The sequence below is a fragment of the Triturus cristatus genome, chromosome 3_1, assembly GCF_964204655.1.
Source record: "Triturus cristatus chromosome 3_1, aTriCri1.1, whole genome shotgun sequence".
NCBI lineage: Eukaryota > Metazoa > Chordata > Amphibia > Caudata > Salamandridae > Triturus > Triturus cristatus.
Genome location: NC_140583.1, coordinates 909,928,790 through 909,949,069, shown reverse-complemented (window position 1 = coordinate 909,949,069; position 20,280 = coordinate 909,928,790). Strand labels below are relative to the sequence as shown.

General features: G+C 42.3%; 1 protein-coding gene across 1 annotated transcript in view; it reads left to right on the top strand.

Moving 5' to 3' along the window:
- PSMD14 (proteasome 26S subunit, non-ATPase 14) overlaps nucleotides 1-20,280 on the top strand; it is a 391,539-nt gene that overhangs the window by 93,846 nt on the left and 277,413 nt on the right. The window lies entirely within an intron of this gene.

The following is a 20,280-nucleotide window of genomic DNA, read 5'->3' as shown; positions in this document are numbered from 1 at the left end:
TAGTTTGCTAGAAACAGGCATCTGATTCATAGAAAAGGGGAACCGTGGAAGATTTGAAACTGGGGGGTTGCTCTTGAGGTGTAGGGACTCCCCAGACGGCGTGAATAATTTAGGAAAGTTGAGGAGGCACACGGGCAAGGCCCTTGTCTTTGGGAAATCCCACGTTGCAAAGAAGGGGCTAGCAATGGTGGCCTTTGTAGATATAATATGACATGACATTAGCAAAGATGAAGACATTCTTATTTTATGCCACAAAAATGCAAGATTTAGTGATGGGGGAAGGGCAATGGTGTAATTGAAATGTGTAGAGGGAAGTGTACAAAGGAATATATTGTACTGTAATTGCATTTGTATGACCCTTTATACCATATTACGAGATGGGAAAGCACATTGGCTGTCAGTTAGCATACTACATTGGGATGTCCACTCTGTAAATTATAGGGGTCTAGAAAGGATAGAGATCCACTTTAGTTGTCTGTATTACATTCATCCATTAAATAAGTCAAACTGGAGAATGATGAGGGAGGGTCGTGCAGGGTTGTGAAGTTGGGTGCAGGGTATGCTGAATAGGGACCGTATTGAAATCCTCCAATATGTTAATCATACGGCAGGTATCTTGGGATGTTGGTGTCTGTCCTTTTTAGTGTTGAATGGTGATTGCTTGACAATGATAGGCATATCTTGTGGCTATGTATTTGAAATAGTATGCTATGGGTGTTTTACAGGCCCAGTGAACAGCAAGTCAGCCAGTTATGCTTTGTCATGCCTGTTAAGATCAGGGCTTCCAAGTGGCTATAAGAGATGGGTAGCCTGCTACTCTGTGAAATGCCCAAAACATTAGAGGCATTTGTCATGCATATTGAATTAGTTACTGTTTGTCATGCTGTTTATCACTCCGCTATTACAGCGTTTGAAGACAGCTATAATGCAGTTTGTCATGCAACCTGTGGTATAAATGTTAGACGTTTAACCAGTCTGTCATGCAGTATATGAAAATAAGTTAAGCTGTCTGTCATGCAGGGGTCATAAAGGTGAATGTGCATGCAGTTGTAATGTATTGTCAGCGGCCATGAAGGGACCATGCAGGTGCTCACGAAAGTGCTGTGCATGCATACACTTAACCCATTTGTCATCAGTGTTATAGAATATGAATACCATATGAAGTGAACCCAGGAGTACCCAGGCAGCGGTTATGCTATCAAGAAATAGTATATGGAGTCTTGCCAGGAGCGACAGAGGGACAACTAATACCCCAATAACAACTTTTCCACTGAGCGGTGGTGCGGCGGTGCGAACTGCCACGCCACCGCTCCGCCGAAGGTCGCTGCCGCCTGCCAGATTACGACTTTTCAGTAGTCTGGCAGGCAGGAGGCATGGCGTGGCGGTACCATGGCGGTGTCTATTTTAAAGGGACAGCACTACAAGGTTCCTGCATGGCATGGACTCAAGTCCATGCCGTACAGGAACCTATGTGCATGCACACAGGGGGGCACATGTTATGACTCCCTGCGGGCATCCACATGCGGTCGAGGCACAGGGGGGCCCTATAAAGCCCCCTTTGTTTCCTCTCCTCCAAGGTTTTCATGGAGGAAGAACCTCCCTGTATACCCTGGAGGAGAGAAAACTCGTGATATGCTTGGCGGGACCCCTGCGGTCCCATCAAGCATATTGCTGCCTCTGACCGCTGCTCCAAACACCAGGGACCGGCAGTTTCCTGACCGAGCCGGCAGCCGGTGGCTGGATCCACCACTGCGATGCCGCAACGAGTCTGGTAGTCCTAGGATAGCCAGACTCGTCATCGGGCCCGAAGGGGCCACACCGTGAATGCATTGTTGAACCTGTTTAGAGTTTTTATGTCAAATCTACCCAAGAGCAACAAAGGCTCTAACAGTGGCTGTGTGGTTAAGCAACCATATGCCCAGTCACTGACTGTATGGTTAAGCCACCAAGGAAAGACCACAGAGAGCTGGCGAAGTGGTGTGTTTGATGTGTAATTTGCTGTAGTGTTATTTTAAGAGCTCGATGGGGAAATTGTAGCTTCCCATGGGTATGGTGGCTGTGAGGCTAGCCCAGGATAGTATTGTGTTAGCCTATTCTTGTGAAAGTGATGCGTGAATCAAAGGAAGGGCCTCATTCACAAATCTTAGGCAAGGGTAGGGGCAACAGAAGATGGGATAAAATGGATTGGAATACTGGGCAGAGTTTTTGGTTGTAGACTCTTTACAGAGCCTGCCAAGTCCAAGAGTCGTAACTTCAAACATTCTCCCTAATCAGTCTGCTTTTTTAATTGAAAGGCCTGGGAGGAGAGTGTAAGAAAGAGTTGTGGTTGAGGTGGTTGGGTGGCTATGGGAGAAATAACTAATGATGAAATGCCATACTCCCAAAGGGAAATGGTCCAGACCTTGCATTTGAAGGAAGGAAGGAGAGACTTGAAGTGGGGCAGAGGAACCAGAGCACCTGAAATGAAATGCAAAAATATAAAAAACTGCTTGCTTATTGCTATGCTCTGCACATGGAGTTACTTCTCAAACATAGGCAGTGCACTACTCCTTTCCAGCCACACAATTAATACTTGAGTAGCAGGCATGCAATGCACATGTTTTCAAATAGTTTTTTTTTTTAAGTTTATTTTTATTGAACAATGGAGAGTCGACATTTGTTAAACACAAATAGAAGGGATAATGCCAAAATAAAGTAAACATACATAGGTAGTTCCAACATATGAATATATGCATTAAATAGTAATTTCAACAATTATGGCGTTGCGGGATCTTCGAGAGAGGGAGGTATATGGTGGGATACAAATATTGCCACAATACGCATTCCATTTGCTCCATATAGAAGACCATTTTTTTCTCTAGCCATACACCAGTCCATATTTTCCGTCCAGGTCTCCACCCTGGGCAATACCCCGGAACCCCACAATAGAGCTAGATTTCGTTTGCCCACCATCCAAGCCAGAGTGACCCATATTTTGCCCTTACTGGTTAAGTCGGTGGGTTCCCAGACATTAAGAAGCCATCTTTTGGCTTTGAGTCCAATACCCAACCCAAGGACCTCACTGATACAATCATGGACTCCCTTCCAGTAACTCTGGATATGAACACATTCCCACACGATATGCATGAATGTACCTACTAGGCCTCACTGTCTTCTACACAGTCCCTTGTCTGCTTTACCCATTCTGACGAGCTGAGGCCCCGTGATATATATTCTGTGAAGAATCATAAGCTGGACCAGCCGCAGTCTGGAGGAGATTGCGACCTCACGGGGAGAGGCCACTGCCTCCTGCCATTCCTCATCATCAAGCTGCAGCCCATCACTCTCCCAGCGTTCTCAGACCAGTTTGAGGTGATCCGGGGTGTTCTTATTCAACTTTTTATAAGTCAGGAATATTGCTTTCGTTGGCATATAGCCATCAAGAAATCTGTCCTCCAACTGCAAGGATTCTGGGGGTGAGTCACCCTTTGGCAGACATGATGTTAGCGCATGCATCACCTGCAAGTACCGAAAGTGTTCTGTGACGGCCAGCTCGTGTTCCTGTTGCAGACATGCAAATGTGATGACCATATCACCTTTTTCCACAGGTCTCCAATCTTTGTGATCCCGATCAGATCCCACTTGTCAAACCCCTTCGTGGTCCTCAGGGTACCCAACTGTTCCGAGCCCCACAGAGAAGTAGCCAGTGTGAGTTTCCGATCCCACCCCAAGCTTCGACTGGCAGCATGCCATCCATACCTGTACAGAGTGTTTGGTTGGTCCTGTTCAAATTGTTTTTTTATAGTTATTTTCTTTTTTCATTCATGTTCTTTAAATATAAATTCAAATGCAAGGTATTTAACGAAATCTACAGGAGCAGGCAATTAGTTACAATGCAGTTTGTGAGGTGACAGTGTCAGGCTGAAGACAGAGAAGAGGAAGCATTAAAACAAGTCCCATGTCTGCAGATCTACTAATTTAAGCAAGGATCTGGATACCGCCCCACACAGCTCTCTTTTAAGTCCTCTAATAATTACAGGTTCCAAGTGTCAAAAATAACACTGAAAATACGAGGTACCTTAGACCCACAGTCATCACACAAACCTAATATTGTATGATAGTATTAACCTTTTAAGGAAGAATGTATCCCCTTTACTATACTCTATTGCTCAGTATCATTTCTTCACATATGCATTTTATTCCTTAATGGCTCACCAATAGAACAATTTATCGGTGCCATTTTTGTCTTATGTACTTATGAATTGTACACTCAGTATCACTGATGTATATTTGTGTACGCTACTATTGTACACAGCCCGAAAAAGTTCCTCTAAGGAAAGGAATGAAATGCATAGGCTGTTTTTATTGATGGAATAAAATGAAATTAAATCGTTTTGGGGCAACAGAGTGCGCCACCTCATTTAGTTAACATTAGAAACACATTTGTCATGTAAGAGACTATTGCTCAGCCTTGTAGGCCTTCGAAAGGTGGTCCAGCAATGGAATCAATTACTCTTCAGTTCTGACAGCCTTCCTAATGCGGACATTGGGCAGATGCTATTCCACATCTGCTTGCCTGTTAGAGATAACTGCAGCTCACCTGACAGATGACTGCAGTGCTGAAAGTGCCCCATCTTGTATGTGACACCTAAACCATGTAAGGCTTTTTAGCCAGTAGCACATTCCCTTTTGTTACTTGTTTTTAATCGTTTTTACATTTTTATGAATATGGTATCCATTGTCTTAGCATATGTAGTGCTGTTTGCTAATAAATCAGAACTGGCTTGGTATTAATCACATCACATGTGGCGACTATGCTAATATGTGAGTTGCTGCTCCTTAGATGTACTAACATTGTAGAGGTGGGCTATGGAGAGGAAGTCATACTAGAAATAAAATCCAAATGATATTAGCAATGCAAATCCAGTATAGAGAATGATTAGTAAAATTCTAAACAAATTACAAATTTGAACTTTGCATTTTCTTGCTTCAATTAATAGATGGCCTCTAGGCACATGAAAAGGACACATATGGAAGAGGTTAGGCCCACACCACAAATGGCTGGTTCTCGAAGATTCCTGGCATGTGAAATATTTAGAAGTTTAAAGGATCACTGATCCCAAACATTAACGTTGATGGGCAAATACTCCATGTCACCCCCTAAACCGTATGACAGACTTACTTGTTATTCTCCAACAAATCTTTCTTCAAACCACTTGGAAAAATAGTCTATTAGAACCATGATAAATCTTTTTTTACCCCCAAAAGTATCCATGAGGTCCATTATGTCCATTGCTAGTGTTACCCATGGCTTCATTGGATGTTGTACTTGCTGCCGTGGTTGGGTACTCATTTTTTGTATTTTGGCACCATTGGAGCACATGGGGATTTATTTGACCTCTTTACCTCTTTATCTCTGTGTCAATCCCAGGCCACAAAAACAGTTCTCCAATCCTTTTGTTTTGTCTTGTTTTGCCCTAGCTGGCCATCGTGGGCAGATTCTAGCACTCTACTTCTCAGGCACACTGGAGGTATTAATTTTCAACCCTTTCGTACCCTCCTTTCATCTTCAATCAGCTCATTCTTGATTCAAGTAAATCTTTCCCAACCATTTATTTGTAATGGCCAGCCTTCTTTAATCCATCTGCTTAGAGAGTTCTTTCCACATCATCATATACCGTTTGCATCCGCTTTTTCTCCGATATGCATTCTGTATCTATACGTTCAATGTCTGTCACCCATCCATAATCTTGTATGTCACCTTTGATGTTGTTACAAAAACCTTCTTCAAACTTAATTCTTGACAAGGCATTAACAAATTCAATCTTATAGCTAGCTATACATTGCATGGTATAATTAAATTGTTCTAAGTTCGCTAACCACCTTGCAATCCACTATACCACACTCTTTAGTAGATAACAACGGAATTAGACTTTTGAACAGTTTGTATTATGTTATAATGTTGTGCTCTAATCATTCATAATGTGCATGAATCACCCCCTGAGGGTTATCTCTGTGCAGGAGCCTTCTGGCACCATGCCGCTGTCACCACTATAACTATCCCTAAAACAGTTCAGTTTTAAGTGATTTCCTAAATTTGAGGTGATCCGTACCGAAACGTAAATGAACAGGGAGGGCATTCCTGTAGAGAGGAGCTAGATGGGCGATAGCTCTGACCCCCTGAGCGAGACTTTTTAATCCGAGGGATTACCAGCAGCCTTTTTCCTAGGGAGCAAAGAACCTTTTCAGGATTTTACAGGGTAAGCATTGAGGACAAGTATTGGGGGCCCTTCCCCATTAGAGCTTTGTGAGTCATACAGCAGATCTTAAAGACAATCCTCTTACGAACAGGTAACCAATGTAAATATTGTAAAAGAGGAGTAGGTGAGGACTTTGCAGACACATTGCAGATAAGGCGGACTGCTGTGTTTGGCACCACCTGTAGTTTTGTCACCAAGAATTCATTATTAGAAGCAAGTAAAGCATTGCCATAATCCAAGCTACTCACAACTAAGGCCTGTACTATGGTCTTCCTAATTGACAAGGGTAGAAGCAGGAAGGCCCGTCTTAATACATGTAACATTTGAAAGCCGAGTCCTGCAGTTTTTCTGACCTGGGCTTCCATGGACAGGGACTGGTCCAGGGACACTGAAAGGTTTTTAACAACCATCTTAGGAGGTTGGAGCATGCCAAGTTCTTCCGGCCACCAGTTCGAGGCCCATAGGTCGGCAGCCTTTCCAAATGCCATGTTCTCAGTTTTTCCCGCATTCAGTTGAAGACAATTCTCTGTCATCCATCCTGCTAAGGCTTTTAGACAATCTGTAAAACTCTTTACATATATCTTATTAATGATCTACCCGAAACAGAAATTCTAAAGTGTCTCATAGCCCAGAATACAGCTAATGGTACTTTCTCAATAACTGTATATTGTTGTTCAGTGTTTTACAACGTATACGAGGCATATGTGATGACAACTTCTTCTCTATCTTGAACTTGACTCAGAAGAATTCCTAACCCATAGGCACTGGCGTCTGAATTTATCATGGTATTGTAGGCTAAATGAAAACACCCCAGTGGCGGAGTTATCACAGTCGCTCATTTTATGCCTACAACTTTGTGCTGATACGTTTCACTCCTTTAAACTTTATTTTTTTTATTTTTTAACATTTCTCACTTATCTTTGGATTTATTGGAAAATGTTTAACAAACTTAAAATAAAATTCTACAGCACCCAAAAATGATCTCCCTTTATCTTTGTTTTCTGGTACTAATGCATTCATTATATTGTCTACCATTTATAGGTTTTTTACATTCAGCATCAATTGTATGTCACGCTTTCCACTTTCACTGTTGAACCATTTGAATATAAAATATCGAGTACCTTTTTCAATATATTGTCATTTTCATCTTCAAAAATCTAAGTATTTTCCTGTAACTGGCAAAAGTTTTGTACATTTTCAAATAATTTTTGCCTTCATTTGTGAAACACACCGATGCCAACCCACATGCTGTGCATTTATACCGAAGGGCTCCAAAAGGTGGTTAGATGTTATGGTGAAGGGCGTAATTCTCTCTGATGATATGTTGAAATCTTCAGTAGAAAACCATTTTCTTTTCCCAATTGTTGCCAGCATTTCATTTATGTTGGGCAGTGGATGCATGTCTTTACAAATGGCTTTATTAAGGTCACGAAGATGTACACATACCCTCGCAGTATGATCTGGTTTTTGTACTTAGACTATGGGAGGCAACTAATCAAATTGTTCAGTTTCTTCAATTGTTCACAATGAAGGTTTTGCAATTTTACCTTAACATTTCTTAGAGCCAAAGATAACTATCTGACTTTGTATATCTTTGTTTGGGCACCTTCTTGAAACTATTTTGTGTTTGAACCCTTTAAGTTTTTCTAATGTGTCTGGATAACACTAAATAATACAATCTATTTCTATTAGGGGCTTCACTAATACAAGTTTCTCTTGTTCACCTGCCTGAAGTGGCATGCCCACTGAAGCTTGGTGGATTAACTCCAATAAGGATGCTCCTTTCTGTGCCACTTAAACTTTACCCCTGGTTTTCTTGTCCTTTTGTCAGCAATAAAGAAACCTAATAAATCCACAAATTAATCACCTCAACCTTTAAATTTTGTATCTGCTTTAAGTATACATTTGGATTCTAAATCCGAGTATTTGTTAAAATCCTATATCGAGATTATGGTATACCGAGCCCCTGAATTTATCAGCAATGGAAGACCTGCACCGGCAATTTCAGTTCTGCACATGGGTTCTTTTATTTTCTTCTGTGTTACTTTGTCATGGTCAGCTATGATCATAAGCTAATCTTCTGTAACCTCAGTCTGATCACGTTCTTCAACCAGACTGAGTTCATAGGATTCATCATTACATTGTGTCTGAATGTTGATTATGGATGCATCGCCTAAAGGACTTACTGAATTATAAACGTATTACTAATTCCCATGCTTCTGCACATTCAACTAAACTTATTGCATTTAACGTATGTTACATTTCTGGCTGGACATGACTTGTCATTGATCCAGGAATACATTCTCCCACATATATAATACAACCATTCTTAAATGCTATTTTAGATTTTATTTGTATCATTGTTTCATGTTCCCAGCCATGGTTTAGATTGTGCATTACTAACTAGTTCTCATGTTTCTTTACTCTCTTAATTTTTCTATAGTTATTATGCTAGATTGTTGTCATTCATTACTTATACACACCTTTCTGTTAATTCTTCATTTCTTGCTATGTCAAAAGCCTCTAACAATGTAGGGTTCCGAGCGCTCCATATTCTCATCATCATCTGATCGCGTATGTATTCATCGTTATTACCAGTGATTGCACAATAACCATCAGAGCCCTTTGAGTCATAACATGGTTGTTTAAAAAAATAACAAACATAACTAATTAAAGTAGTCACTGTTGTCATGGATTGCAAGATTTACTGTTCATACTTTGTTCCACGTGACATCTATTTGTGTGTGTTACACACTTGTCTTGGTCATGATTGATGTTAGGACTTCTGTTGTCTGGTAGGCAAGCAAAAATGACACGTTTAACTTCAGTGTTCTGGATATGTGGAGTTACAGCATTGCTTACTAACACCGGCAGTCGCATGCATAAATGTGTGATGTCCGTCCTGCTCACCTCTTGATGTGTGCTGGGATAGCAAGAGAATGTAGGGATGGATAGCACGGTTCAAACTAAATGCGAGAGCACGCGCATCTAAATGAATAATATCTAAGTTAATAGTTTAATGTATAGAAATCTTCCATAGTACAATGTCCACCACAAACCATTGCTAGGAAATGCTGAAATCTTCTGAAAGTTTTATCCACATTGCCTGCCACCAACAATTGCAGTGACCTATTTAAAGAAGACAATTTTCTATGTCTACTTAGCTGGTTGTGGTGCACGCAACTCCCACACAATGTGTCAGCGTCATTAGTGAAGTCAAGGAGTGGCAACAATGTAAAAGGACTGACAATAATAGCCTGTTCCGTGCAGCTGATAGTGAGGTTCAGTTCTGGGGAACAAATAGTCACCAGTTTGGTGTGTTCTGAAGCTCCTCTAATAGCACAGAATCTACAAGTGCATCTGTGTGCCTAACGAGAGTTTATTCAAATGCTCCCCAGAACAGTGTAGCTGCTTATAGTATAACTGTCCAATACTCCAAACATAACATCAGTTAACCGTGGTGACATGATAGCATTCAAAGCCTGAGGCATTCAGGATTCCATAAAGAGATCTAGGAAAACAACATAGAAGTTTCCTTTCTGCAGGAACAAATCTCAGAGTGATCCCTTTATTTTTCAGTTTAATTTGGAGAATGATTGCTGCTGTTCAGCTAAATCTCATGAGTCGCTTCACACTGCTGTCCACACTGACACAAACTTGACGTATTTACTTTTCAATACTCTTAAAATCTGTCTGTTTAATCAAGAACCTAGCCCTCCAGTATTCCAACCATGTGCTTTGTCTATTATTGGTGAGTGAGTGTTTACAGAGGGCTACACCGCTTACTTGATGCAACTATCTTTTAAAACAGAATTGAAATCTATAAGGGCAACATCTGAATTATCCATGTTGTCATACAGTCTTATAACTTACCCCGAAAACAGCTTGACTCGCTCAATGTTTCGGCAACCGCCGTCGCCCTCAAACAATATTTATTTCTAAGAGCGGGACATCCACCTTTACACCTATGTTCTGATTTTATAGGAGTAGATCAAACAGAATAAATGTATCGGAGAGGAAAAGGGACGTTGTTCTGCATATTGCATTTGGAGACTCCTACGCAGGGAATCTCTTTTAAAGTAGCTGAATTTCGAAACCTAAGACCCAAAGGAAAAAGCCACTGAACCACAGTAATGTGCTGTGCATCAATACTACAAAGCACAAACATTGGATGCCTTTCGATGTTTGATCTAGCAGTTGTCGCCAGCTATTTTTTTTCCAACAACGACCCGTATTTTCAAACTGTGTTTGGACCTTGACTAGCAATCCAAATCGGAAATAGCAGAAGCTATTCCATTTCATCAATGAACATGCCAATTAGCCATCAAGTGCCTCCATCTGTGAAATATTTAATCAGATGGGATAATTGGAAGGATTCCAGATCAGTATCATCAATGGCATTTGGAAACCTTTCCCTTAGCTTAGTATGCTTTTAAACATTGCACCATTGTAATACTATTGAACTATTTCTTATTTTAATGCTTATACACGCCATACTTTATGAAGCATAGTGATAATATTTATGAAGTCTGTGCCATTAACAAGACCCGAATGACCAGCTAGTGATGTGTATGTCCTGTTTTATCTTCTGTTAGAGGACTGTTTTATGAACTTTGAACACATGGCATGTCTTGAAATTCCATCAGTTGTTAGACTTGTATTTTTTATTTCCCACAGTCTTTTGATGATGTCAGTGTTTGTGGACATATTTCATAGTGTGAAGTAACTATCATTCAGTTTCTTCTATGAGATGCTTGCTGCACAAGCACTTTATCTTTATGCTATCACCTCCGTATTGGCCTCCGTCCAGATTCCAGTCTATATGTTGTAACCTAGAAGACTGCTTTTTTGTTTCCCAAAACCCCAAAAACAAAACCGTATTTTTTCCTTTAATTTTGAGTAACATGTATTGATTTTGCTCTACTGAAAATGGAAACAAATCCGGGATTCAGTTTACAGCCAGTATGGGGAATGGGAGTTTGAAAACTGGGTATATTTTTCTAATTACTGATCGAAAGGTTAACAACTTATTTCATGGCGCAATGCAAAGGTTGGCAGACTGACGTATTCAGTTAAATCAAGTCAATTTTGTTTGAGTGACTTGTATTTATAATACTCTTTCAGATTCCTAGCATGAAGAAAGGTTTCTATGAATTGAACTAAAAAGGATTATAGAATTCTGGACTTCTGCTGATTCCAAAATTCATGCCTCCTACTGGTTGATGTGCCAGAATACTTAACACTTGCTGTACTTGTTTAACACTTCAAGTAGGCTTTCTTCAGAATTTCCATATAAGAATGCTGGGATTCTGATCCTGCTGATCCATTAGAGTACATGAGACCAAACTGAGGGATGGAAGAAAGTGAGTCTAACTGGTGTATGGTTGGGTGGTCAAGTTAGTCCATCAAGCTAACTCTAGTGCCCCCCATTCATGCACCTCAAGAGGAATGCATCTAAAGTTGCCCATAAAAGCACTAAGAAATCCCACACAAAACCCACCATGACCAGTTTAGTGGCTATAAGCATACTTTTGATTTTGTTACCCTAATTCCCTTGGTTGGTTGACAGAGTCTACCCAAAGCCTCACTAAAGTATCTTTCAGTACAGCGTTTACAAAACTGTGGGCCTGGGCCACGAGCCAATTTTTGCTTCTGTGTCGTGAAAGTACAAGCAATAAATAACAAGCATTGGCGTAGCCAATAGGTCTCGCCTTTGGGACCTGATAAGTGTTTAGTTATTCAGCACAATATCCTTGGTTCAACAACATCAACTGTTGCATGGCTAAACACTTATAAGGTCCCAAATGCGAGACCTACTGGCTATGCCAATGCTTGTTTTTTGTTTTGTTTTTCATGCACTGGTTATTTTACTTCCCCATGTTGTGGCACAAAAACAAAATGCCGGCTGCACCAGAGACGTGCAGGCGAAGTCAACAAACACTAACTGACACCAACCACGTGCTGGCCGGCATGTTCGTGTGGGACCCGGACTGCCCTCAACCGAAACATGTCTCTGTTTCACAATCCCTCGAGTCCTTCTCCAAGCACTTCAGTGACACTGTTGAAAGCCAAGACACTGTCACTTTTTGTCCGTGTCAACCCCCAGTCTGTGTATTTATTTCTATGTGTATGTGGCAGCTGACAACCCAAGCCTGTAAATTCTTTCACTTGTAAGGAATTGAATTTACCACAGTATGTTTTGGTACTGTATTCCTGTAAATATGTATCGGTGGAGAAACGGTTGTTTCGCCCGAGCACTGACGACAGGGCCCCAGCTTTAGGGGCCCTCGTGATTTTGATAAGTGTTGTATCTTTGCCATTATTATTTATTGATCCAGATAATATATTTCCTTTTATGAAGGAAGTCGTACTTTTTGTTACAAGACCTGAATTTTTATGTGGATAAAATAAATTATGATAATTCTAACGAAGCTCAGTGTGTTCGTTTGGGGGAATTCATCATAGTACGGCCTCCATTTGGAAGGGGTCCATGTCTGTTTGCCTATCCATAGATCCCACTGTTCATCTCTGACTCTATCTCCTCATTCACATACTCGTCGATTCATCCATCCACAAAGTTCACCGACATCTGCTTGTATGTCCTTCATACTGCTCAATGCTCAAGGGTGAACATGTGGATACGGGGCAGGACAGAAACAACGGAACGCACTACACCGTATACATTTCATGTTTTGTAAAAAGACTGTCGAACTGCAGAAGAGTCACTCCAATATAAAGCAGCTTGTCTCTGCCCAGGCCTCATCGTCCTTCGAGCAGCACCCGCCTCTCGTGTCCCCTTCCAGATCCGTGCTCTCTTCTGCGTGACGTTGTTAGGGTGCAGGGAGGGGTGGGGGGCATTACAGGCCTACTGTGACCTAGCGTGCTGGTGTGAAGAGCAGATGGCCCTGGCGCACTTGCATGCCTTCCATAACTATCTGTTTTTTTGCTGCTTGGAAAGAGGGGGGCAAGGAAGTATTTTTTCCAGAATCTTTTAAATCAGGTGAGGAACGGGGGCGCAGCTTTGAGGCTCAGTCCATGCTCACGCAGGGTAGACGCTGTACGAGCTGCGGCACCATCTGTTTCCAAAGCGCGAGCGCGATCATTGCAAACAGATGGCGCCTCTGCTCGATCCTGCAAGGTAAACGCTGTACATGCACGAGTGCTCATTGGAATCAGTGCAGAACATCCACGAGTTTCCAAAAAAGTCCAGAGTGATTCCAAGAGGTCACTCCAATGCAGCGCTGCATAGGCGAGATCTAAAAATGCCTTTACATTCTGTATTTATCTTGTCACATTTGCTGCGCTTCAGTGACTGAGTTCAGATGTCAAGCTATGTCTTCTCACAAATTGATGCTTATGTGTTTTTTTGCCATGGGGATTTGTGGTTTCAAATTCTTTGTCAGGACCGGAGACTAAGATTATGCATTTCTCTGCTTTGTTAACTCAACAGCCATATAAAGAACTGTAAATCCAACTTAAAAACTACATGGCCCATTAGTCTTTGGAAGAGAAACACAGACCAGTCCACCAAAAGCCATGGAGCACCGACTATAACAACATTATCAAGGAAAAACACTTCTGTTTCTTTTTGCTTGATTGTCCCTTAAGTTGTACAATAGAATGTGTATTTTAGTAGTTTACTGGGATGCATCTGTTGCTTCCCCCCCCCGCCCCCCTGTGATAGTCAGTAATGCTGATTTCAGCCCACGGGAGGCAAAGGCGTTGGCAGTCTGCATTGCTGCAGTAACGCCCCAACTCTGCTTGAGGGCGCCTATGCAACAAGGACAGCGCATATCACTGGTTTGCGCTTCTGCATTTCAGGACAATGAGCGTTGACAGGAGACACAAGTCCCCTGTACACAGCTCTGGCAGTCTACTGTGCACACTGTGTCTTCTCTGTAGCTCCAGTTGTCAGTTTCACTTCGTGGAGCTCCCCTTATTGTCTTGCTTCAGCCTGATTTTGCTGTCAAAGACCTCTTTTAATAAGCCTTGGCTAATCCAACATAAATCAGTTTATTGTACTTATCCTGACATTTTATGAGATGGGGCATTCTGAGGAGCAATTTATAGAAGTGGAGCAGGATTAGGTATGCTTACCCACCTAAGAAAAGCTAGTGGATATTTTGTAAGCCTCTTTTCAGAAGGCCATATTTTCTGCGCTGGAGCCCATTACCAAGCAACTTCTGTTGCTGGTGGTTCAGGTTAGTGCAAATTCCTCTCAGTAAGGAGAGGGGATCTTTACCGCTGCAGGATCGGATATTGCCCTAGCCTGTGTCCAGGGGTAAACAAGTAGTGGCTAAAGGGCACCAGTACCCTCCACCTTCGGACACAAAATTGCGCCTGGAATTCCTAAAGGGACAGGTTCATATCCAAGCTAGTCGTGGAGATGAGAATCCTGGAATTACGCCCGATGATGACTCTTTCCTCCCTTCGGAAGCTGGTGCTGGGGAAGACTCTGACAATGCTTAGTCTGCTGATGAACTAACCCTCAGCAGACTTGGAGGCCGGAAGTCAACCATAAGCTTCCCAGTTATGATTGAGGCTCCCTGTTAACCGTTTTTACTGATTTTTACAGATAAATACAGACAGAAATCATTTATTTTCCTGTCTGTATTCATTTTTGAATCTGGATAAAAACGGAAATATGGATTGGTTTTGAGTGATTCTAAATGCTGTCAGTCATGACTGCCAGGCCAATAGCTGTGCGGATTGACAAGCAAGGGGATCAAAAAAATATAGGTACTTTAGTAAAGGAGCCATAACAGCAGTAGATTTGCACAACCTTGATACTGAAATGTACATATTATTCTACAAGTGCATATTTTACCATCTGTGTGTGTATATATCATTGAAAGCTGTCAGGAGTTGAGGCACGAGTGCACTTTAACTGGTTAAATAAATGCAGAAATATACACATTTCAGCTTAATTTTTTCACAAAATCTAAAATATATATTGACAGGTAAATTTAACAAAAAAATAAATATGGATAAATACAGACTGAAATTACAAATATATAAATACCATAAAACCGGGAGCCCTAGTTATGATCCCCTGGGTAACGCTGAGGCAACATGGTCGCTTGACTCGCCTCCCAATATGTTTAACCCGGACGATATTTTCCACCCCCAGTTCCTTGGATTAGACACCAGTAGCGAAGATTGCTCAATACGTAAGCAGCCGCATTAGAAAATCCATTTATAAGGAGGTTCAGTGGAGTGTCCTAAGCCGTCTTTGCCGTGGAAGGTAGTTCTTACCCCGAAATCGTTCCGAAAATGGGGACCTTCATCACGAAATTCATCTAGGACCCGAAGAAGGGCCTTGTCCGCTCTTGGAAGTCCGGTCAGGACAAGGTGTTTTGGGGCCCCTAATAAAAATCATTGATAAAAAAGAAACCCCAGAAAGTTGATTGACCCCCGACATTCTCCCTGGATGGGTCCAACATGCTCTCTGCTTCCTAGGGAATGGTAATTGCGCCTGTAAAAAAGTGCCTCTTTTGACATGACTAGCCCCCACTTTTTGCCTGATGTGATTTCGAGCTAAGTGCCGTGGGTCCCTGCTAACCAGGTTCCCAGTGCCAGATATCTTTCCTAAACACTGTACTGTAGCACAATTGGAACAACTTCAGCTACACCTGTAAGTCCCTAGTAATCAGGTGTCCCATTGGCAGAGGTCCTTCAGGAAGGCAGGGAGAGGGATAGGTCGAACGCGATCTTCCTCGATGGACTCGTTAATACCGCAGTACTTACGTGGTCCTCTGCCTTGACCTTAGGCACTCAAAGTCCTGTTGAATTTGGTTGGATTATGTGATCTCAATAGAGTGATCAACCCTTTTGTATTATTGACGTTTGTTTCACCACTAGAGAGCTTTAGGGTTAACACAGTTTATAATTCAGATACCCCGTGCTAAGTAAGGGTAGGGAATCTAACTTCATGGGTCCTGAAAAAACACCAGGGATCCTCCTCGACCGAAAAGGCGGGAAACATGTTGACCTAATCTCCAAACACTTCACACTAGACTCGATTGTCATACTTCATAACATTGCCCTGACAATCCTGCCAAGGGGACCCCTAATTAAGTATACCTCTGGGTACCCCTTGCGTAGTTTTGAGACCATCCCTAGTTTCACTATATTTATCACTAGAATCCCCACACACCTGCATGCATCATCACGGCTAAAATAAAAAAAGCTCCGCCAAAGAGCCCTCTCCCAGGACCCGTGGGGCATTGCAGAGCTGGCCCCATGTGGAGCAAAAGTTCTATGGTGTAGCATGACACCCACATGAGTGTTTGAGGGCAACACTTCGTAATAAGGAAGACCCCCCTCACTTTACATACTCCAACCTTTCACTTTCCATATAAGAAGCGCCAACCCCTTTTGGTTGTAGACACCCTTATGTTAGGTAACCCATTGGCTACTACCTGTCTCTGCTTGTAACATCCCCAAATTCAGTATTTAGTATTTAGTCTTCAGTAAGAGAAGGGAAAGGACAAAGAACTGCTGCCTGAAGACGGACGCCCTCCTGCAGAAGGAAGCGGTGCCATACCCTGCCTGCTGTGTGGAAGACTTGACATTTGTGTGTGCTGTCTTGTCCTGCGAATTTGAGGCCTCCAAGAAACCTGAGCTTCTCCAACCTTCAAGAAATCACCAAGAAGCTCCCTTTGGAAAGAAGATATCACTCCCCTGCACACCGCAGGCACCACGCTTGTGAAGTTCGGTTTGTCTGCTTGCTGCTCCCCGACCTCGACGCAACACTGAAGCAAGAAAAGGTACAACAGCTCGGGAGGGTCAGATATAGCTGTTCATCATGTTTTCAGACACCAGGACCTACTGGAGCTGCTGCGTCCCAATACCCAGGCTATTGGACCCACAAGGGCAAGCACAGAGAAGAAGAGCCCACTCCGGACTCCAGCGCCTCCAGAAGCAAGCACCCATTGAGGCATGTTGAGACCCCTGAAACCCACTTCCTGAGTGGCCCAGCTGTCCTGAGATCGCCTCTCCAAGTTGCCTGCTACTAACTGTGAGGACCTCAAGACGCACGCACAACGCCCAGTTGACCTATCTGCTCTGCACCTGACACAACCCCGGTAATGATGAAACAGCTGTTCTGCCATGGTCCCCAGGCCCTTGCAGCCTCCTCCCTCCAAGTAGACCCATAGGATTGACCTGCAAGTGCTCCTGCGGAGTGTGGTTTCAAGTGGCCCCCTTCCTCTTTGCATACCACCTTCCTTTACCCTCAACACTCTGCTTCCAACCAAATCGGGACGCTCCCGAATCACTCTGGCTGAAATTTTGGACTGGTCCCACCATCAACCTAAAACGAGAAGGTGAACTTCATGAAAACATTACCTGATTTTATATGCATTTTTTTGCTTCCCCCCCCCCCCCCCCCCCCATTGTTTTCAATGGTACGTAGTTGTGCACAAAAGTGATATATTTTCCAAACTTTGAAAGATCATAACTCCGAAAGTACTTACCTTAGAATTGTGTTATTGGTCTTAAAAATTACATAAACATCGACGCTATTTTTATAAATTGGTCTCAGATTGATTCTTGAGTTTGTCTAATTTATTGCCTCTGTGAGTACAACAAATGCTCATCACTACCCTCTGATAAGCCTAACTGCTCACCCACACTACCACAAAATGAGCATTGGTGTTATGTCATTTAACCTCTGTGTACCACTAAGGGATCCACTGGACTCTCGGCACAGTTTACTTTGTTTTAGTACACGATATAAAGAGCCAGCTTCCTACATTGGTGGTTCACCAGTGGAATAGAAGACTTTGCATTTGCTAGAACCATTTTGTCAATAAGTGACGGCATGAGTATATCCAAAAATTGTTCTAATGCGTCAATTTTTTCAATTAATAAAGAGTCGAAAGGGTCTGCTTCTGAAGAAAAGCTCAGAAGACTGCAGAAGTGGTACCATAGGCTATTCAGGTCACAGTTTTGGCGGATTGATGCAGGAGCGACAAAATAAGATTACGCTAAAGTAAACATTTGGGGACCATCTTTGGTGATCACGGACTCCTACTTGCACAGCCCAGAAGTTCAGTACTTCTGGTTGGCATAACTGCCAATCCCAGAGGTAAATATATTCTGTGAGTCTTTTTGATAGTGCGAGAACTGCGTAAATGGACATTGCTATGACAGAACAAACACCTTGTGTGTAATTCTTGCATCTCTGCACTGTATCGATAATAAAAAACTTTTCTGTACTTTGGAAGCAACGATTTCATTGCCTTTCCGGATGCTGCACGTCACTTGTATGAAAATGTTAAACTAACACTGTGCTAGTGAAGGAAACTAAAAATATAGAAAAACAAGCATTTGCAATGCAGTAGGTCTCACATTTACGCAAGTTTGAGCTATTGGCATTGTAAATGACAATGCCTTTTATTTATGTTTTGGTTTTTAAAACCTAAATAAAAGGCAGTGTCATTTACAATGCCAATAGCATAAATGTGCGTAAATGCGAGACGTATTGCATTGCAAATGATTGTTTCTTGTCCAACCTCCACATCTCAGGCAAAGCTACGTCTGGAATTCTGCTTGACCAAACAGCAATTTTTGCAAGAATCATGTATTATCGGCTTTTGGCATGAATGCAAGATTGCAAAACCTGGCTCACTAAATTATTGTTATGTCTCCAGCTTGAGAAAAGCAGATCGAAAAAGAGATTCCGACCACTCTGTCAAGCTTCCCCGAGTGCTAAACAATTTAAACGTGCAAAAAGCCTGGGAAACCAACTCTTTACAGCAACTGTTCAAAGGAATACTAAGTTATGAAACTTGTGCTATTTCATTTAAACCAGACTTAAAATTCGTCCAATCGCTAAAACACATCTGCATATTGCTATCTCCCCAAAAACACAATGCAGACTTATGGCAGAAAGCTCTTCTATGAAATCTAAAAACAAAAACGTTATGCAATACTTTGTTCAATTTGACACTGGAGAGATACGTCAATATTGGAAATATCAAAGATCATCAGCTGCCTGAAGGCTACGTGCTCAATAGAAGGAATATTTGGCTCACATTCGATGCTGTTATTGTCTTCATGCAGAAAGAAAAGGACTATTGCTCCCAGCCTTTCGCCGGCTGGTGATCAGAACATGTGCTGTTGCTGTAAAAGCTTGCTTTAACACAGCAGACATGGCACTGGCTTATGGCCTGGCAAAATGTACAAATATAGCGTAGAGTAAACTGAACACATACATTCAGCAACCAAAGGTTCTTTTTTAACTGCCCTAAACTGTCTGACACCTTCGCCTACGTGTCTCAGTGTTACAGTATATCCTCAGCATGAAACTAACTAATGAGTTTTGACTGTCAGTTTTGCATTTGATTTGAACTGTGTAATGTCATAGATATTCTAATGGTTGCAAATGTGCTGAGAAAGTCCAATGCAACCTTTTTTACTTTACAGCTGTTCAAAAAGATTCACATATCAAGGAAGCGTCCCCTCATTTGCAGCAGTGCGTGGGCCCATTCAATTGAGGCAAGGCTTTAGATTTTGCACCCATAGCATATTACTAATGCTGGCTTTGGAGCACAGAGACTCTTAGGAGCAGCCCACCAAATATCATTCACTGGGTGCTGCACTGACCTCCCTGAACTCTCCTTCGAGGGGATCTCTGCTCCCTCCAAATGTAGGACAATCCATCATCAGCAGGTTAAAACTGCCTCTTCTTCTTACGCTGCTGCACCCTCTCCTGTGCAAGAGGGAATTTGTAGAGTTCGTACTTGTTCTGGAGAGACCGAACTGTTTTTGTAACTAGGTACAGCAATCTGGCTGTGAGAGGGGTCACAATCCTCACATGGGGACCACACACCTGTTTAAGAAATTGGGCACAACTAGTTAATTCAAAACGCCCATGCACACTTCTTCTGACTTTTCGGACCCAGGAACTAAATGCCAAACCTGCTTTCCATGACTGGTGAGAGAGAGAGAGAGAGAGAGAGAGAGAGAGAGAGAGAGAGAGAGAGAGAGAGAGAGAGAGCGAGAGGGAGATGCAGCTTCTGTGTGTTGCCTGCTG